At 36.2% G+C, this 22,820-nt stretch overlaps 1 protein-coding gene across 3 annotated transcripts in view; it reads right to left on the minus strand.

Moving 5' to 3' along the window:
- Positions 1–22,820, minus strand: part of TPK1 (thiamin pyrophosphokinase 1) — a 316,037-nt gene that overhangs the window by 212,688 nt on the left and 80,529 nt on the right. Inside the window, exon 2 of one of the 3 annotated variants that reach the window (XM_055335382.1) lies at positions 4,369–4,438. The exons of the other annotated variants lie outside the window; for them this stretch is intronic. The gene's annotated coding sequence lies outside the window, so the exon portion shown is untranslated. The remainder of the gene's footprint in view (positions 1–4,368; positions 4,439–22,820) is intronic. 3 annotated transcript variants of the gene reach the window in all.

Consider the following 22,820-nt stretch of genomic DNA (forward strand, 5'->3'; position numbering starts at 1 on the left):
AACCCATCTGAGAAACCCACCCACAGATGGTGAAATCAGGTGCCCAGGAAAAATAACGAACCACCAGAAGAAAAACTGCCAAGCAGTGAAAGGAGGAATGCAAAGAGCCATGAAGCCAAATCCTGAATATTACTCTAAAGAAGTCTTCTTTCTGTTAACCAAAACAAATTTACAGAAAAATTTAAAGAAAAAAAATTTAAAGATGAGTGTTTTAAGACAGCGGAGTAGAGATGTCTCTGTTCCCTCCTGATTCCAAAACAGCAGGATGAAGAACTAGAAATGTTCCCATCTTCTATAAAACTAGGCAAACATCTGTTGCCCCATCACAGTGTGTGGGAAAGTGCCACCAAGGGCAGGGGATGGGGGGAGATACTGAGAAGAGATCTTTGGCTAAATGTTCAGATACAAAATCAATGCAGGAGACACTGTCATTGAGATAAGGTGGGAAAAGCATAAAGAACTGTGAGCAGTCTTCTGGTTGCTCCTGGGCTAGCAGCAGTGAGTCAAGGTCAAACATCATCAAGAAGCCCCTCACTGTGTCTGAGGAGGAACTCCTGCGATCCCTGTCCTCCCTGCCCCGAAAGAAACCAATTTCAGATCAATTCATTCAAAGATCAATAAGAAAGAACTGGACCAAGAAGTTAAAGGAGGGAGTGGTAAGGAGGCAAAGGAGAGGAGGGACATCAAGCAGTGAAAATCAGGACCAGAAATATCATCACGACTCAAAGGACCTGATGAAAAAGGTCAGACATTCTGAGAGGAGATACAGAAGCTCTTGAAAGATACGGCAAAAATCACAGAACAAGATGAGTTATGAACCTAAAGAGTTCATCCAGGAAATTAAATCTAAACAATAAGTTGTTTGAGGCAGAGTGAGCATCACTGAGTAAAACACATGTTAGATAAAATAGAGAAATGAGCGAAAATAAATGGAAATTAACAATGAATTAGGAAAGATTAAAAGAAAAAAGAGAAATAGATTTTAAAAAATTGCATGTGTGTAACTACTTTCTCAAGAAGAGCACAGAACAAATCAAAGACCAATTTTCCAGGACTAGCTGGAGACTTGAGCGGATGAATTGAGAGGGCACAGCGCGCATGCCAAGGAAATCCAATACATAATGACAGTGAGTCACGTCTAATTAAAATTGCTGGTACTTGGGAGATAAAAGTCCAACTGTATTCTTCAGTCAGAGGGGAAAAATCTCAGTAGCTTCAGAATTCTCCGCAGAAACATTCAATATACTTGAAGAATTGACATGATCCCAATAAGTCCTTAGGAAATGAAAGCATTTCCAGTCAGACTGTTTCAGTTTAAAGGAAACAAATACCCATCTTGAAGCATTTTAAATCCACAAAATTTCATTCCCAGTGAGTTTCTTGAAAAGACTACTAGAAGAAAAACCTCAACTTACCACAACTTATAAACAGGATGACTGGCTGGCTCTTGTATCAAAGCCTCTGCTAATAACTCTGCCTGAAGCACCCATCCCACTGGTCCTTCTCGGCCACCTGCCTGTCTCTGCCCATCTCCCTGTTCATCTCCCTGTCTCCCTCCACCCACCCTCCCTGTCTATCTCCCTGACTATCTCCTTCTCCATCTCCCCGTCCATCACCCACCCACCCTCCCTCCTTCCCTGTCTCTCTCCCTCCCTCCTCCCCATCTCAGCCTCCTTGTTTTCCTGCCCGTCTGTCTCCATCCCTGTCACCTCATATACTAAAGCCCTTCTTTCCTTCTATAAAGAATTAACTCAAGAATCAGGCTTCCCTTAAAATCTTTTCTGATGTCATTTATCTGGACTGTTTCCCTCTCCATTTCTAATAAATTACCGGATGTGTGCTCTAAATACTGTATCTAAAATAAAGTAACTCCAAAACATTGAAAATGGGCAAAAGAATACTTTATAAGTGAAAACAAAAAGAAATTAAGGGCCACATATCAATACCAGTAGGATCTTAGCGTCCTTTCTCAATCCAAGAAGATAAAGGACATGAAAAAATAACTAGTAAGGTACAATTAAGTGAAGTATATCACACCCCGTAATCTGAGCATAGATCTTTTCTACTGTCCATACAAAACTCACAAAAACTATGTATCTAGGACATAAAGAAAAGGTCATGCAAACTCCAAACAGGAAAAGAGGATAAGTAACACTCTATAATCACAGTGTAATAGAAACAGGGATCTACTGTAAAATAGAAAAAAAAAAACAGAAACCTAAGAGCTCTTTGGAAATTTTCAGTCCCTGTGTTTAAGGAGAAGAATAGCGTGGGAGGGTGGGAATGAACTGCTTATTTGGTGGTGGGGAGGAGGGCAGGGAGGGGAGGAGAGGGAGGATCTTTATTAACCTCATCATAACATAAAAAGAACTACTTAAAAGATACAGTATTGAACAGATGAAGATAGTGTTAGTTTCTGGTTAAGAACCACTAAATTTGACCTACTACCCTATTCTGCAGCTAAGGTTCAAGGTTCAAATAAATGGACTTTGCTCTAGACAACATAGCTAAGATAAGGTAGAGGTGGGACTCATCCACCATGCCATCCTATGCCATACAGTGTGCTTTGTTTCCCTGTAAGTTCTTCACATAGTCAACTAGAGTTACTAAGCTCAAATACAATATAGTTCATCTGGACCTAAGACATCATTAATAGAAACACCATTGCGGCAGCCCGGTAGCTCAGCAGTTTAGCGCTACCTTCAGCCCAGGGCGTGATCCTAGAGACCCGGGATCAAGTCCCACGTCAGGTTCCCTGCATGAAGCCTGCTTCTCCCTCTGCCTGTGTCTCTGCTTCTCTCTCTCTGTGTGTCATGAATAAATAAATAAAAAGAAAGAAAGAAAGAAAGAAAGAAAGAAAGAAAGAAAGAAAGAAAGAAAGAAAGAAAGAAAGAAACACCATTGCTCTATATACCACCAGGAAAGAAAAAAACAAAACCACAACAATTAAACAATGACACAATGCTTTTTCACTACAAAGTTGTTACACTTTATTTTAAATGGTTTTTGAAACTAGACTTTAATAAACATCACTCAAGTGCTTTAATTAAAAGAAGGAATAAAACAGACTGGATGTGACTTTACAAACACATGAAACTAGTCAATGACTCTTCCAAAAGTTAATATTTGCTTCACAAACATAAGCAAACCTAAGCCACTCGACTATAGGCAACTTCAATCTTGAGAAGATCCTCAATTATTTAGGAGAACTTACATGTATTTATTCCACAAGTATATATTAAATGATTTACTACTGATGACTGAATAACTTCATCGATCAAGAATATTTCCTGTGACTTAATACATGATAACGTGCAGATAGAAAAATAGTTTCATTACTAATTCCATAATATTTCCTCCATCTATTTTACAACATGGTGTCAGAATTCAGACTACTCAGGCACTGTAAATATATTCTACTGGCAGGCAATGGCACAGTCTATTCAGGTGAAGCAAATTTAATATCTGTCAGCAATCACAAACCTGCCAAAGTTAATCTTTGGTAAGTTCACGGTCAAAACAGTTCTCAACAAACTCGCCTGGTAGGACTAACCTGGGAATCAAGAGAGAAATGAGGACACCCAGTTGCCTCCTCCACCAAAGAGGATGACACATTGTTTTAAGGGAAAGCCTTGGAGTCACAAGCCATGGGTAAAACTTATTAGACAAAACAGAGGAACGCTACATTAGAAGATGTCAAATCTCAGAATATACAATTTGAGAGAACACTGGTCATGATGACTGCATAAAGGCCTTTTAAAGTCATTACAATATAAAACACAGATTGTGTTTTTCATGGGCCTGGAATCATTTTCATTTGGAAACAAAGGAGGCTGGGGATAGAGGTGTATTCAGATTCCCTTGGATGACTCTAAGTAACTGAAGAAAGCTAAGCAGAAAAGGCCACATGTTGAAATGGGGAGGAAGAGAACTTTATACCCTCAGTCAACATACTTTTTACAACCAGGGTGCATCAATTTATGAGTAATTTTTCTCTTTCCTTATCGTAACTGCAAACTGTATATTTAACATATGATAATTTTATTCTCATCATGAAAGCAAAATATTTAAGTCATATTTTTAAACCCTAAGCTTCTCTACTTGTAAGGCATATAGAGTCTGGATTTATCTACAGAACTCTTTGTGATGATGGGAATGTTTGACACCTGCCCTGACCGCAGTAGTTATTACCTCTGTTTACACATGGCCTCTGAGCACTAGAAATGTGGCTGGTGATAACCAAGGCACTGAATTTTTTAATTTATTTAACTGTAATTAATTTAAATTTAAATCAATGGGAGTAGTAACTACCCTATTGCAAACAACACAGTCCAAAAAGATGAAGAGGTTATGCCTCTAAAAGCTTACTTTGGATCCTTTGAGGTCTGAGTGGAGATGGGTGAGGTACAGTTGAGTTGTTCAATTATGGTTCCACAGGCTAGCTCACAAATGGGACAGCACAACCAGCAAGCAATGCAGAATAAACAAATAAAATCACCACCAGTACCAACAACATAAGATCTTTAATAATACAGTCTTTTTTGTTAATTTTCAAGAGTTACTTCTGGTAACAACCTCTTATAAGTTGTTTTTTTTTTTGTTTTGTTTTGTTTTTCCCTCTTACTATCTTCCTCCTTTAAACAGAAGAGTGGTGAGGCACCTGAGTGATGTGGTCAGTTAAGCACCTGAGTCAGTTTGGGCTCAGTTTCTGGTCTCAGGGTCAGAAGATCAAGTCCTGCATCGAGCCCCACTGGGCTCCACACTCAGTGCAGTCTCCTTCAGACTCTCTGCCCCCCACCCCCCGCCTCCTTTAAATTAAATCTTTAAGAAAAAAATAAGAGAAGTAGTAGCGTATATTTAACACAGCAGTCTCTGATGGCCCTGACAGGATGATTACATTCTCTTCCCTTCCAACTTCAGGCCTCTCCCTCCAGTTTTTAAAGTTTCATCTCATCTTTTCCTTTCCTTTTTCATAATCCAGACTATCCCTCTCAGGCTTCCTCTCTGGACTTGAAACTGCTCTTACACTCACTGAAGTCTTTTTGCATTTCTTTTATATTCTCACTTCTCATTTGCTTTTTCTCCTACCTGGCTCTGTACAGCTATCCTTCATTTTCATTTCCTCTCCTTCCCCTTCTTATAAATAAACATGTGTTCCTGCAGAAGAAACATAAAGCTTTTCACTCATTTAATGAGCCTACTATTTTAAAAAGTCTTTTTCAAGGGGTTTAATTAACTTCAGAGCCTTCTTTCCTGCTTCTTGAAGAAGTAGAATTCAGTACAGATTTGGATATCAGGAAGGCCCACTAGCCACTCACAACACGCATAAGCATGGGCTCAGTGCTCAGTACAAGAGGCACCGTCATGATGGTGATAAAGATGACATGAGGGTGCTAATTGCCACTCCCTCTTGGTTCACCTTTATCAGAAACTAAAGGTACTTGACTGGAACGATGATTCAAAGCAAACACAATAGGAAGAAGGGAAATCAATCACCCTCAAGAAAAGACAAGGGAATGTCTATTCTAAGGAAACTACCCAGTTAGCCAAAACAGTACATGTATATATATCATATTCAAGAGTTTTAATCAACAGATACACATACGGTACATCTCATGTGACCATACTGTTATAAAAATTCCCTATACCCAAGAAGATATCCATCCACTTTAGAAACACAGATCCAGAAGAATTTGGAACAATACAAGAAAAAGTGCAACCAAAGAGTCCATTTTCATGGCGTCAAGTAGTCATACTCATGAAAATTACGAAAGGGAAGGATCAGTACAAGCCCACAGTCATCAAGCTAGACTTTTAGTCAAGGGTAGACTATCGATCAAAGAAGACAGAGGACAGATTTACAAACCAAGCAGAGTGTACATCAAAGCAGAGAGGCAAGAATGAGCATGGCCCAGCACGTATGAAGGGTATTCAAGAGAGCAGCCTAAAAGGTTTATGTTGGTAAATAAAAATTTTAAAAAATTGAGGTTATGACAAGGTCAGCTTATAGAAGAAACTGAATATCAGAAAAAGGAATTTAAATGGGGTAGAATAAACACTATAGACACCACAAAGGGATACAGTGAAAGCGAGGAAGAGCAGGCCAAGAGATGAATGGCAACAAAAAAGAAAATGAAATCAGAGAAAACAGCTTAAGGGACTTAAAATAATCAGTGAAGGAAGATGGCAGCAGTGGATATATGCAGTTAAAGGTGAATTAAGAAGACACTTAAAGAATGAAAAAAAACAGTAGGGCTTGAAGACCTATCAGAAAGGGGAGAAGGAAAATAAGGAAGCATCAAAGAGGATTCAATGTTTCTATCTAGGAAATCACAAGGAAAGATCGGTGGCACGTTTGGTCACAGCATTGAGAACACATAAAAATTCCATCTCTTTTCACATCTTTCCTGAGCATCTGCCTTAAATCGTGCATGCCAAATGAGGCCCTCCAGCGTTTTTCAACAGAAAAGGCTTAAGCATATTATACTAATATTAAGTGCAACCACATAAAACAAAGACTTAGGAATACATTTCATAAATAACTTCCTTATTTGTGAATGACAATGACATGATGTCTGCCATTTGCTTCACAATAATCCTGTGGGGAAGAGTATATATGAAGCAAAAATGGCCACGAGTTAGTAATTGTTGAAGATGGATGATGTGTACATGGGGACTCACTAATCTATTCTCCCCACTTAACAAAAAGCTGACCACTGTTATCCGTTCACATGAATCTAATCATTCACTCAGAGCTACCCTTATAAAGAAAATGGTTATATAGTATGACAATGTAATTTGTAAATAATTGTGACTAAAAGACAAATCTAACACATCATAGCCATTACTAAACAACTGCAAAAAAAAATATGTAACAAACCAAAAATCTCTACCTCATTCTACACTGCCCTTCCATACACCTCTGCATGTTAGTTGAAGTCAAGAAGAATTAGCAAACAAGGTTATTCAGTTCTAACCATTAAAAAATTATTAATGGATTAATATCAACAAGACATAAACAGTAAGTGATGTTATCATCAAGTACTACTCACACTGTACAGTACCTTGGGTCAAATACATTTAGGGAAGTTGACGCCTTGGGATAGCTAGATCTTTAAACAGTCATTCAAGTAAATATGTTATCTTCTGTCATTGCATCCTAATAAAATGTGGCATATAATTGAGTGCATGAACATAAAATATGAATTAAATTGTAGTTCAGATTCAGCAAATTGTTCTAAATAAAGTGTAAGTGGTCAACTAAGCCCTTGAGATAATTTAAAACGTAACAGACCCTTAATGCAGCAATGCAGCTGCTTCCCTAGAACTGTTTTGGGAAGCATGACATGTTTAAGCTCTAGGGATGCTCTATGTGTTAGATTCCAAGCGTGTATGCCCTCCTACAAATTTAAACATTATAGGTTTCAAGGATTCTAAATCCTGAAAAATGTTCATTATATTAAAAATAATGTAACTAAACAAAAGTCTACCATCTCACTTTCTTCCTTCAAAAGCTTTGTTTAGGGGCACCTGGTGGCTCAGTCAGTGAAACATCTGCCTTGGGCTCAGGTCATGATCCCAGGGGCCTAGGATCAAGTACCACATTGGGCTCTCTGTTCTCTCCACAGAGAGCCTGGTTCTCTCTCCCTCTGCCTGCTGCTCTCGCTGTTTGCACACACACTCTGTCAAATAAATAAAATCTTAAAAAAAAAAAATGTAAAAGAAAAAGCTTTGTTAAATACTTAAAAAAAGTTTTATATACACTTTGAGTGTTTGAAGGAGATTTCCATAAAGAAAAAATTAAGGATTAGATCCCATTGTGCTTTATAATAATTAATTTTTCATATGACAAAAGGAAATTAATTACCAGTGACTTATTAGCAAGTTTTGCTTTAAGTATATATATATATAAATTAGGGGTTGAATTCTATCTCAGTTTCTTGTTTGTGACAGTGAACAAGTGTGACTTCTTATGTGACCTTGGGCAAATCATTTAATTTCTTTGTGTCTCAATTTCCACATCTGTTAAACAGGGACTATAAGAACACCTACTTCCTACTACTGTTAAGAATTAAATGAATCTATGAAATGATCTCAAGAGTGCCTGGTACTTTGTCAACACTAAAAATGTCAGCTCTCATGACCACTGCTATCACTCCCACCACCATCAACTGCAAGCATTTGAATTGCTACCGCCTTCATATAAAAAAATGCAAAGTAGGGTTCTTCTCAGTTTTTTTCTGTGGTCAATAATGGTAAATTGAAGTTTTGGACACACAATCCCTCTCAGCCTTAATAAAGAAAACAGTCAAGAAGTAAAGTTAAAAAAGGGTTCTGAAAAATCTAACAGCTCAGATTTAATGTTTCTGTCTAAGAAAGTGGTTAAGTATGTATAATTATTATGAAAAAAAATTTAATTCTTTCTTCAGCTTTTGTATGCATGTAACTCTCAAAGAGTATTTTTTCTCCCACTTGAAGGAGAAATCGCATACCTTCATCACTTCCTATCCTCTAGGCATGAACAGTCCCCTTTCTGTTTCTCTAATACACCAGCCCCATTCCACTCTTGGGGCCACTGCACCTGTTGTTCTCTCAGCCAGGAATGCTTTGCTACCTGGGCTTTATGTGGCTAGCTTCTTATGTATAGATGGCAACTCAAAACCTTTTCTGAGAGTCACTCCCTGACCACCTCACCTTTTGCTCTAATTCAGTTGTATCACCATTGGCTATTTTCCTTTTCTTGTTTACTCCTTTATGGTCTGTCTTCCTTGTATCGCTTCCCAATAAACTACAAGCTCCATGACAACAGAGGCTATGTCTTACTTACCATTTCAGCCCCAGAATGGGTGGTATGTAGCATACATCCAACTAAATATTTGTTAAATGAATAATTCTGAACTTCAATTTTTTTTAAGTTTACTGACAAGTTTTAATGCACATGCATTAAAGAACTGCTTATGTGCTAAATGATTAGTACTGTTTGTTCATTATCACTTGAAAGTATCTTTGAGGTTCAGTATTTGTCAGAAGACCAATTTTTGTCCCGGAAGAGATTAGGACCTATCGACATTCAATATCTCTAAGCTACATTTTGAGCTAGAGGCTACTAATAAACTTACTTTTAAAAAAAGGGCCGGGGGGATGCCTGGGTGGCTCAGTGGTTGAGCATCTGCCTTTGGCTCAGGCCATGATCCCAGTGTCCTGGGATAAGCCCCACATCAGGCTCCCTGCGAGGAGCCTGCTTCTTCCTCTGCCTATTTCTCTACCTCTCTGTGTGTCTCTCATGAATAAATAAAATCTTAATAAAAAAAAATAAAAAATAAGTAAAAAAAAAAAGTTCTTATGAGTTAGTTTAGTCCATGACGAGAAAAAAAAACTTGGGGAGGAATATCAGTGCAAAGGGGAGAAAACATAAGCAGAAACTGGGCAGAACTGCTTCTGATAGAGGGGTGCTTCTTTTAAAGGCAAAGAGAAAATACTACTCATTTATTCTGCAGAACAGAGCAAGAGGACTGCTCAAAGTTCCTATGAAACATCAATAAGCAAAAAATCAATTTTCAAAGAGTATGTCCTAGTTAATACAATCTCACACATGCACACACACACACAAATTTAGAAAGAAATACTTCAAGGTGTTAATGGGATAATTTTGGGTGATACAATTTCAGATATTATATCATTTCTCCTTGTGTCCTTTTCTTTCCATTTTTTCCCCAATTCATTTAACAATCCCCTGAGAAAGGAAAAAGAGTTTCACCCATCTCTCCTACCCACAGCAACCTATGCTTCTGGCAACCACTAAGTTATTCTCTGTAACATTAGGTTTAGTTTTTTGTACAATATATGTGAATGTATGATGTATCCATGATACATGGCTTATTTATTTAGATTCCACATATAAGTGACATCATATGGTATTTTGTCTTTGGCTGATATATCTCACTTGGCATAATGTCTCTTAGGTACATCATGTTATCTTAAATGGCAAGACTTCCATCTTTTCATGGCTGAGTAATAGTCCACCATATAAATACACACACACCACAATTCCTATCATCGCTCATCTACTGATAGACATTGAGGTTGTTCTCATAACTTGACTATTGTAAATAATGCTGGGGATGCACATCTTTTCAAATAAGTGTTTTTCATTTTATTCTGACAAATACCCGGAAGTGGATTTGGTGGGTCATCCAGTGGGTTCTGGATTTTTAATTTTGTGAGGAACCTCCATACTGTTTTCCATAGTGGCTGTATCGGTCTGCACTGTCAACAGTGCATGAGGCTTCCCTTTTCTCCACATCCTTGCCAATACCTGTTATTTCTAGTCTTTTGATAATAGTCATCCTAACAAGTGTGTAGGTTTGATTTGTATTTCCTGGTAATTATGATGTAGAACACCTTTTCATTTACCTGTTGGCCATCTGCAAGTCTTCTTTTGAAAAATGTCTCTTCAGATTTTCTTCCCATTTTTAACTGGATTGGTTATGTTTTCATTTTGCCAGAGTGCCACAAGTTCTTTATATATTGAGTAACAGCCCCCTTTAAGATATATGATTTGCAATTATTCTCTTCCATTCTGTAGGTTACCTTTTCATTTTGTTGGTGGTTTCCTTTGCTGTGCATAAGCTTTTTAGTTTGATGTAATTCCACTTATTTCATCTTTGTTGCCTTTGCTTGTGCTATCAGAGTCGAAAAAACCCATCATCAAAACCTACGTCAAGGAGCTTACTGCCTATGTTTTCTTCTAGGAGTCTCACGGTTTCAAGTCTTATGTTCATGTCTCTATTTTGAGTTAATTTTTGTGTATAGTGTACAATAGTGATCCAGTATTGTTTTTTGCATGTGGCTGTCCAATTTTCCTAACACTATTTACTGAAGAGATTGTCCCTTCCCCATTGCACGTTCCAGGTTCCTCTGTCATAAATTAATTGACTGTGACTATGTGGTTTACTTCTGGGCTCTCTATTCTGTACCACTTATATGTGTGTCTGTTTTTATGTCAATACCATATTGTTTTAACTACTATTGCTTTATTATATAGTTTGAAATCAGGGAGCATCATGCCTTCAGTTTTGTTGTTCTTTCTCAAGATCACTTTGGCTATCAGGATCTTCTACGGTTTCACACAAACTCTAGAATTTTTTTGTTCTCTTTCTGTGAAAAATGCCATTGGAATTTTGATAGGGATTTCACTGAATCTATAAGTTGTTTTGGGCAGTATAGGCATTTTAACAATATTAATTTTTCCAGGCCATGAGCATAGAATATCTCTCCTTTTATTTGCATCTTCTTCAATTTATTTCATCAATGTCTTGTAGTCTTCAATATATAGGTCTTTAAGCTCCCCGGTTAAATATATTCCTAGGTACTTCATTCTTTCTGATGCAATTGTAAATAGGATTGTTTTCTTAATTTCTCTTTTTGATAGGTCGTTATTAGAGTATAGAAGTACCATATTTTTATATATTGATTTTGTATCTTGCATCTTTAATGAATTTGGGTTTAAATGACATGTTAGACCAGATGAGCTTAAGAGATATTTACAGAACACTCCATCCAAAGGCAATAGAATACAGATTCTTTTCAAGTATGCATGGAATATTTTCAAAGACAGATTACACTAGACCACAAAGGAAGTCTTAATAAATGTAAGAAGATTGAAATCATATCAAGCATCTTTTCCAATCATAATGGTATAGAACTATATATTATTACACAAGAAAAACTGGAAAATTCACAATTATTTGTAGGTTAAACTGAAACAATGGATAAAAGAAACTAAAAGAGAAATTAAAAGAAAAAAAACTTGAGACAAGTGAAAATGGAAATGGAACATACCAAAGTTTGTGGAACACAGTAAAAGCAGTTCTAAGAGAGAAGTCCATGGTGATTAATGTCTACCCCAAGAAATAAAAAAAGTCAAATAAACAGCCTAAATTTACACCTCATAAAACTATAAAAAGAATAAACAGTACCCAAAGTTAGTAGCAGGAAGAAAATAATCAAAGATTATAGCAGAATAGATGAAATGGAAACTAAAAACACAATAGAAAAGATCAATAAAAGAGCTGATTCTTTAAAAAGAGAAAACTGACAACCTTTAGATAGGTTTATCAAGAGGGGGATAAAAGGACTCAAAATCAGAAATGTAAGAGGATATATTCCAACTGACATGAAAGAAATGCAAATGATTATAAAAGACTGTTAGGTACAATTACATGGCAACAAACTGCACAATCTGGAAGAAATGGATAAATTCCTAGAAACATACAACCTATTAAGACTAAATCATAATAAGACAGAAGATGTGAACAAGTGAATTTTTAGAAAGGAGATTGTTGGGAGGATTCTTAAAATTGCCTATTCAAACAAAAGTTGAGGACCAGATGCCTTCACTGGTGGATTTTACCAAACATTTAAATAATTAATACAAATCCTTCCTAAACTCTTCCAAAAAATAGAAAAGGGAATACTTTCAAAATGATTTTACAAGGACAACAATATCCTGATAACAAAACCAAACATGCCACAAGCAAAGAAAATTATAGGCCAATATCCCTGATGAACATAGATGCAAAAATTCTCAACAAAATAAGAGCACACTGAAATCAACAATAAGGAGATCATACACAATGATCAAGCAGGATTTATTCCAGGAATATGATAGTTCAACATCCACTGACAATCAGAATGATACACACATTAACAAAATAAAGAACAAAAATCATATGATCAAATCAATAGATACAGAAAAAGCTTTTTACACAATACAACACCCATTTATGATAAAAATTCAACAAAATGGTTACAGAGGAAACATATCAACATAATAAAGGCCATATGTGACAAGACTATAACTAACATCAAATTAAGGGTGAAAAAATAAAGTTTGTCCTCTAAAATCAGGAACAAGACAAGGATGTCCACTCTCACTACTTTTATTAAACATGGTATTTGAAGTCCTAGCCAGAGCAATTAGACAAGAAAAAGAAATAAAAGGCATCTAAATTGGAAAAAAGTAAAACTGTCACTATTTGTAGATGATATTATATACAGAAAACCCTAAAGACTATCAGAAAATGCTGGAATAAGTGAAATTAGTAAAGTTGCAGGATGCTAAATCAACACACAAACATCCGGTGCCCTTTTCTGTTCCTTTTGTTGTTTTTTACTTTGTTTAAAACCTTAAATCGTATTTGCAATATTCATAAAAATATTGGGCTTGGTAAGATGGGCTGCCTTTTGTTTTTCTTTTGCATTTTCCATTTGTTTTTGTTCTTAAGAACAAATAGAATACTGAATCCAGTTGAAAAAATATAGTCCTGAAACAGAATAAGGACGACAAGCCTCAGCAAACATCACCACTGGACCATAAATATAGTGCATTCATGAAATTTCAAAAAAGCTAAGAGACTTACTTAAAAGCTTACACACTGTGTAAGTGTACAGTGTTCTTAAAAATAACATTTCTAATAATGACCATAATTTATCAAGTATTTACAGTCTTCCAGGTTTAGTTATTATCTCACTTTATCCTCATGGTAATCCAAAACAGATTTTGTTGTTTCTATTTATAAAATAAAAAATATATGGACTCCATTGTAGACAATAGACAACTGGGAGGCAAACATGTGCAAACACACTCACTCCATAGACTTGCAGTGGGGATGTTATGCCATTCTCACAATGTCTGAAATATTTCATTGAAAAGCTCTCACTAGCATTTAACTCCTTTTTAAACTTTATTTTTAAAAAATATTTTATTTATTTATTCATGAGACACACAAAGGCAGAGACACAGGCAGAGGGAGAAGCAGGCTCCCTTGGGGGAGTCCGATGTGGAACTCAATCTTAGGACCCTGGGATTATGCCCTGAGCCAAAGACAGATGCTCAACCACTGAGCCACCCAGGTGTCCCTTTTTTAAACTTTTTTTTTTTTTTAAAGATTTTATTTATTTGAGAGAGAGACAGCATGAGCAGGGGGAGGAGCAGAAAGAAGCAGGAGCAGACCCCTCGCTGAGCAGGGAGTCTGATCCAAGGCTTGATGCCAGGACTCTGAGATCAAGACCTGAGCCAAAAACAGACACAAGCAACTGAGCCACCCAGATGTCCCTCTTTTTTTATAATGTTTAACTGTTTTTAAAATCATAAATTTCTTTTAATTATAAATTCAAATTTTATACTAAGCTATGCACCAATGCTGTGTCTCAAAATCCCACTTACATTATGGTAATAATGACTAAATCTTTCTTATAACATCTAAAAGGAAAATAATGAAGTATAATAAAACATTCAAATGATTAAAAATCATATATAAAGAACATTCACTGTTAACATGCTTCAAGAATGCCATGAGTGGCCCCTTCAGAAGAATGATGGACAGGTCCACAAACCAGTTTTCCAAAATACCCATAGACTGTCCTTTAGTCTTGAAGCAACCTAACCTGCTTCAATAAATCTTGTCTTGGGTAAAGGACAAGCCATATTAGCAGGCCAATCCAACTGATACACACTGTATTCCAGCTATCAAAAAGGAGTATTAAAACCTTAATTCTATCTAAAAAAAATCATTTAAATATTTTAATCAAAGAATACTGGTTCAAACCTCACATAATTGAAAATACAAAATATGTGACATTTATAGAATAATTCATTTCAAGCATCTTTTTCCTTTGTCACTATTTTCTTACATAGCCAACATAAGGAAACTGGTTAACAAATACCAAAATGTTGAAAGCATAATGGAACTCTATTTACGTTGGATTGATTTTATGGCCAAGTTCCCATATTAAAACTTTCAATTCTCTAAAAATTACCCTCCTCTCCAGTCATGCTGCCTACAGTTATAGCAGTTCATGAAGTAAAACAAAATAAAACAACTTTGGAGGTATTTCATCTAAAGTAGTTAAGGTATATCATTCAATCATTTTAAAACTTCCTTATAATCAAAGGTAGTTACTGCTTAACTATTATGAGCAGAAGAAAAAAGCCTAATAAACAGCAAAGAAAAAATGAGCAAGAATCCCAATAATTTTATAGCTTGTAATAGATCAGGGCAGAGATGGGAAGGCAGTAGAGGGCAGCCTGGTAGCCAAAGGACTCCACTTCCATCTTTTTCCTGGCCTGGGAACTTCCAAAGGTTTCTCATGTATGATTTCACTTGAATAAAAGGACTTTGCAGGTAAATGCAAATTAAAACACTGTAAAGGATTATTCACTATATACATTTATAATCCTATGTGTTTGTATTATAATCCTCAATGCATACATTTGAAATGAAGCTTGTAAGAGCTCCAATAGAGAAACCGACCACACAGAATAAGCCTTACCTGCCAGGGACTGAATTAGGCCAGAGATATTTCTATTTTAACTCTAGCACCTCATTAAAAAACATTAAACACAGCTGCTGTATAACATCAGTCAGTGTCTCTCACTTTTGTCAAAGTATTAGTTATAGTGAAATGGAAGGACAAAATAAACAACCCTTCCCAATCCAATTCATAAAGCTTGGATAATAAAGTGTCATTATTGGATCATCATGATTCTGAACCAAATGTGATATATCTATAAAACTCAACATGGAAAGAGTAAAACTGCACATTTTTCCCTAAACTTGTTAAGGATGACCATTAAACTCCACTTTCCTCTGACAATTGTGATTTAGACGGTAACCAAAAATGCATGAAAATAAATTGACTATTCTGTGTCTTCCTTCTCCTCACGCTTTATTTATTTATGGTGGTTGTAACTCTGCAACCAGTAAAGAGTGGTAGTGAATACTGTGTGAAGGCAGCAAAGTCAACATGAAGCAATAAAGGCAGATCTTATCAGAGAATAACGAAATTACTAGCAAACCTGAGGTTACTGAGAAAGTAACACATAAATCCACTGCAAGACTTTAGATATGAATCTGTGTTCTGACTTCTGAATTTACCTAAATATGCTCTTAAACAGATGACTGAATAAGCAAATCAGTATGTGTAAGTTCATTTTAAATGCCATTAACTAGATGTCCAAATCATTACGGGTAATGTAAGTGTCTATTTAAAAGGAATATACTGAATGATTTTAGAGGCAAATCTGGTCAAGCTGACTTTTAAAACTAAGCAAATCATCAGAACAAGTTTCATCTAAAAAAATAGCTGACAGAAAAATTAAGCTTCAATTATTGTTTCTGCATATATTATGCTGTAAATGCATTTCAAAATCAGTATCTATCATTCACTTCCTTAGAAAACTATTTTCTCTGGGCAAATACTTTCTTTGTGGATTCCGCCCCCCCCCAAAAAAAAAATAAAGTTCTATTTAAAGAGATTTGATGTGGTGAAAATTATACAAAAACTTCAAAAATTATCAAAGTCTTGAAGATTTTACCTTACTAAGAACAAAGTCATTTACGTGGTTCATTTATTTCCTATGGGAACAAATAGTGTAATTTTTGACATGAGGACAACTTCAACTCCAGATAAAATCCAAACACATTTCCATATACTGACAATGAGCATGTGGAAACCCCAATTTAAAACAAATTATCAGGGGATCCCTGGGTGGCGCAGCGGTTTGGCGCCTGCCTTTGGCCCAGGGCGCAATCCTGGAGACCCGGGATCGAATCCCACATCGGGCTCCCGGTGCATGGAGCCTGCTTCTCCCTCTGCCTGTGTCTCTGCCTCTCTCTCTCTCTCTCTCTCTCTCTCTCTCTCTCTCTCTCTCTGTGACTATCATAAATAAAAAAATAAAAATAAAAAAAACAAATTATCACTTTTAAACACTTCAAAAATAGCAAAATACTTAGGTATAAGTGCAAAAAATGCACAGAAAGGTTCTGCATGGTAAAAGTTATAAAATACTGGTGAAAGAAGTCGAAGACAACAAAATGGCAATATTTTTTTTTAGCAAAGTCTAGTTTTTAATGTTCGGGTAGATTCTGTGTAAATTGCATATAAATTTTACTATTAAAATTCACATCTAATGGGACTATTGATTCTCCTGAGTAATCATCTGCAGTAGTTTGAAGCTTGATGTAACAAATGTCCCATGTGTAAACTGGAGTGCTCCGTACTTCAGATTTCTGGGAGTGCTAAAACTGTAATATTCCTTATTCAAAAATGATTCTTCCTCTCAGTTAAACATGTTGGTAAAAATCAAATGTAAACCAGATGATCAACCAGTAAGCAATCCTTAAAATCTCAATTATTTACTTGGAAGACAAATTCAGACATCTAACAGTTTTATGTTTACTTTCCCTTATTAGCTCCACATCAAAAACTGTGTCTACAAGATGGTTAATCTAAAAGTTCTCTTATTGATAAAGAGGTTATTTCTTTCCCATTTACTACAAGGGTAACATTCTTGAAAACCACAGGAGCAAAAGAATCTTTAGTTATAGAACTCAAAAGCTAATGAGAAAACTAAGATTGGTTAGATTTAAATTCATAAGACAAAAATCACAATCACCTTTATGGCTGGTGTGATATTTATGTTTCACTGTAAAGACAGAACACTAAACAAAGACAAATTATATTTTACAAAATCTTTAGTGGTCAGAGGGTACCTGGGTGGTTCAGTTGGTTAAGCACCTGACTTAGGCTCAGGTCATGATCTTGGGGTCCTGGGATTGAGCCCTGCTTTTTTAAGCTCCCTCATCATTAGGGAGTCTGCTGCTCCTTCTCCCTCTGCCCCTCCCCACCACTCATGGGAGCTCTATCAAATAAATGAAATCTTAAAAGACAAATCTTTGTCAGGGCTATCTCAACTTGAATCACCTTAAATGTAAAAGAGATGAATTTATTTGCAAAAACTCTTATTAGCTTCTTAGCTTTCTGCAAAGAGTTTGTCCCCTCCCCCACCAGCCTAAACCAGAACGTATGGCTGCAAGAGTAACCGAACTCATTCTCTCTCGTACAAGGAGACAATAGCAGAGAGGCTTAGCTATCACCAGTTTAAAAATATACTCCAAACAATACTGACAGACTGAGTCATGTTTCCATCCTTGCACACGTGGATACAGCTTGGGGGATCATACTCGATGGCTGGGATATGATTGGTAGCTCCTCCTAAGACTACATGGTTAGGGTGAGGGTGCAGCAATCCCCCTAAAGACATGTGGAACCCTTACCAGAGAGAGAGAAAGAGAAAGAAGAAGGGAGAGAGAGAGAGAGAGAGAGAGAGAGAGAGAATGAACACTGGCAAAAAGGGACAGTACTGAGCAACCAAAAAGATTAGCTATACACACCACTGAATAATAATATACACATTCTTTTTATATCTTAACATTTTGAAATTAGGGTGTGTTCTAATTAATGAAGTCAGTACTTGTTGGCCTGGTGGTAATAGTGACATAGTTGTCACTAACTACACATGCATCAACTTGGCTTGTTACTCTTAGTGACATGTTTGGACCATGAAAATTTCACCATTTCAATCAATAAGCCATTTGAGAAGCATCTGAGAAAGGAAAATGAATCCTGATTGTGTCAATGAGAGCATTCTATGAACTTTCTGCAAAGATTAAAACTCACATTTCTGAATACAGCAACTTGAAACAAAAAGTCTGGGAGCCAACAGTGTAGCATTCTTTTTAAAACTGCTTCATCAGCAATCTTAATACTATAGAAAACATTATGCCAAAAAAGCACAAGACAACAACAGCTCTTCTGCAAAGTGATCCAAAAGAGGAAGACAATGAGGCTAAGTTCTAGGAGATAACTAATCACGTTTTCCATTTTTACTTCCTTTTCCAGACATTGTGTTTCCAATTATGCCCACATATCTGCGATTCTCCTTTGGTGATGCTTCAAAGATACAGTCTAATTTTTTTTTATTTTTTATATTTTTGTCTCTTATACATTTGCAAATATTACCACATATGACATAAGGGTCCAACATCATTACACAGTCTTTATGGGTAAGATAAATATTTTATACATATTTAATCAGCAGTGTTGAAAAGCAAGTTTAAATTTCTTTATTAAATCATTTTTGGCATAAGGTAGAAAAAAGGCAAACATATATTATGTACATACCCATAATACTTATAAATTATTGACTAATTCACTTCAGCAAACATATGGGCTCAACTTAAAAATCTGCCTAAATCAAGTGAGATGTTCTTATAAATCTGAAGGCACTAGACCCAATGCAAGACCAATGTTAGTGCAATAATAAAACAATCAATAAAAAATTTAACTACAGTTCAATACACATACATAGAATACTTAAAATGCAAAAGGAATTTTTAAATTAAAATCAGAGTTTTAAGCATATAAACGCCCACCTGAGGCACATAGCATTCCCTATACAGGTCTAGGTTACTGCTACCATTATATAAAAGAGACACAATCCAGTTCTTTGGCTCAGAATGGCTATAAGAAAGTTTCCTAAGGTCATAATTACCTAAGACTTTTCTAATGCTCACATGTGGCTGATAAGCACAAACTATTAGATTGCTTTTAATATTCTCTGTATTACTATATTTTTCATTATATTCCTACCTTTGTTCATTAAATAAAATTCTGCATTACTTATTCCAACACTGTAAAACATTCTAAGTATGCTGTCCATTTTTTGGCCTCTAGGTTTTTCTGCTCTTCCAGACAGTTCCCCAAACTCTATGGTGCCAAAGCCCAATGCAAAATGGCCCTCTAACAACACAGTAGGCAAAAGAGGGGCACTAAATTGGCCAGCATCCATCAGGATCCTCAGTTTGATAGCTAACAGCTGCTCCTTCCACACCAGTACAATAAAGAATTCTACATCCTAGCTTGTTTTTTTTTTTTCTTTTTGAAACATCATTTTTGATCTCCTTGCAATTTATTATCAGAGATGACATTTTTGCTTGCAGCTGTTTTTCAATGAACTCCTGATGCATGTGCATCCACAGACATCTCCAGCTCAATCCACAATATCCATTTTTGAATTCCAACAGCATGCATAGTCACTACTACTCAATATACTACATATATCAGGTGGTTATCTCTTGTGCTGGGTCTCATCTCAATACAGGTTAAAAACTCTCAAGGGCAGGGCCTTCCTTATATGCCTCTCAGACCCCCTTCAAGCATCTTACACAGCACCGGTAAATCTCAAATGCTAAGTAAATCCTCTCTGATTGATTTACAATGCACACTACCAGACTGTAAATCCCTTCAAGGCAAGGGTCTCATCATATCTGTAATCCCAGCAACCTGCCAGATCCCCAGCTGATGGCTCATTCATTTATTAGTTTAATAAGTATTTTGAACCATCACTAATTCTTAACATTGGACAAGAGGCTTAAGGACTTTGTGATGACAGTTCCTAAGGATATTTCTTTTCAGAAAATATTTTGTTTGCTTGTTTTAAATCAAGAAGATAAATTTCCTCCGAAAGCAGTTTCTTTCATTAAGAATTTGCTAATAATGAATGCTTTGTCACACTTTTCCATATCAAGCTTACCTAGTGAAAACATTTCAAATGAGAATGTTCTAATTAAAACAAATTAAAGCCAGTCTTTAATCTGGGAATGAAAACAAATATTCAGACTAGTAAAGTGCAAAAAAATAAAAAAAATAAAAAAAAGAATAGTAAAATAAAGTGCACCAAAAAATGGTGTGTCTAACTTAAGTGTATCACTTTATAAGATTTTTTTCTGTTCAAAATTTTTCATTTTGTGCAGCATACGATTTCTGAACTTTCTAAGGCAGATGTACAAAGAAAATAGTGCCACAAACGTTAAGGAAAATCAAGATTATAAAGTTGGATAGTAAATAAGAACCTCTCACTCAAACATCAAGCACATTAGGCAGAGGTGTGGGGGGGAAGTGTACTCATAAAAGGAAACTAAATAGAATACTAATAAGCTGTATTCTCACTGGTAAAAGAGAGATGTTGTTCGAGTACAGCAGAACAAGAGAAATCCTAGAGCTAAAAGCTAAAACCTAAGTTCCACAAAGGCCAGTTTCAGAAGCTAATAAATGAGCTTAAAAAAAAAAAAATGATGTTGTAAGACATAAAGCACTAGTTCTCAAACCAGACCAGAGGGGTTCTGTCAAAAACTGTCAGGCAAGTTCTTGAGCCCAACCCCAGACGTAATGGGTCTGAAATGCTGTATTTGGGACCCGCCAAGTTAACTCTGATGCACGTCACATTTCAGAACCAACAGCCCAAACTTCATGAACATATCCGGAAGTGAGCATGGAGTGAGAGACAAGTTTGGTATAAATTAAAGCTCATAAGAAAAGAGAACATCCTAATCAAGACAAATATCAAAAACTATTAGAATAGAGATGCCTGGGTGGCTCAGCAGTTGAGCGTCTGCCTTCGGCTCATGACATTGATCCCAGGTTCCGGGGATCAAGTCCCACACCGGGCTCCCTGCAGGGAGCCTGCTTCTCCCTCTGCCTGTCTCTCTCTGTGTCTCTCATGAGTAAACAAAATCTTTAAAAAAAAAAAAAAAGCTATTAGAAAATAAAGATTAGAAGATAATAAATTACACCTTAATGTCTATCATTTTTTGTAACTACTGAGATATAATTCCACTACCATCAAATTAACACTAAAGAACTTATTTTTTTTAAGATTTTATTTATTTATTCATGATAAAGAGGGGGGGGGGGCAGAGACACAGGCAGAGGGAGGAGCAGGCTCCAGGCAGGGAGCCTGACGTGGGACTCCATCCTGGGTCTCCAGGATCGTGCCCCGGGCCGAAGGCAGGCGTCAAACTGCTGAGCCACCCAGGGATCCCAACACTAAAGAATTTAGTGGCTTTAGAATATTTAGAGAGTTGTGTAACCATCATTGTCATCAGTGTTAGAATATTTCCATCCCTCTAAAAAGAAACCCCATTCCTTTTAAGTAATTCTCCCCTAAATTCCCATACCTCAGCTGTAAGCATCCACTAATATATTTTCAGTTCCTATACATTTACTTATTCTGGACATTTTATATGAATGATACTATGTAGTATGTGGTCTTTTGTGTCTGGATTCTTTCATTTAGCTTACTGCTTTCAAAGTGTATCCTTGTTGTAGCAGATAGCAGTATTTTATTCCTTTTCATGGCTATACATTTTTCCAGGGTATGGACAGAGCACTTTTTTTTCTCCATTCACCTGTTAATGAACATTAGGATTGTTCCACATTTGGGCTAGTTTGAGTAATGGTGCCATGAACAGACACATACAGATTTTATGAGGACGTGTGTTTTCTCTTCTCTTGGGGATACACCTCAGAGTGGAACTGCTGGGTCAAATGGCAACTCTATACTTAACTGTTTAATGAACTAACGGTATCTTCTGAAGTGACTGCATCACGTCTACAGAGATCTGTCATGCTACCAGGTGGCAGAACTAAGATATCTGAGCTGTCAAAATCATATTTGGGTTAGTTGTTTAATGATTCTATATGTCAACTTTGCTATCACCTATAATATTAACTTATTGTATGTAAGGTAATCAGAAATACAAAGATATACATGATGAAGAACTCGCTTTTTACTTTTTAAATTCTTTAAAATACTTTATACTCTACAAGGATAATTTTCCTTGTCATAGAATAAACAGAGCTCTCATGTTATCAAGAACCCAGAAAGACAATGAAATGAAAAAAATTGGTTGTTCAATCCTGGAAATCAAGAAAAGGACTTGAAACTGAGTTTATGTGCCTACCAAAAAAAAAAAAAGTGAGGAAAGAGGTCAGATAAAATAGACAGAAAACATCAGATAGGAAATGCAGGACCTGAGATACCAATGAACAAAGTGGCATAGACAGACAAGCAGAGGCAGAATACAGACTGACAGGAAGGCAAGCAGAGGCACAAACGGTAGAGATTCTATCATCTT

This window comes from Nyctereutes procyonoides, unplaced genomic scaffold, assembly GCF_905146905.1.
Source record: "Nyctereutes procyonoides isolate TBG_1078 unplaced genomic scaffold, NYPRO_anot_genome, whole genome shotgun sequence".
NCBI lineage: Eukaryota > Metazoa > Chordata > Mammalia > Carnivora > Canidae > Nyctereutes > Nyctereutes procyonoides.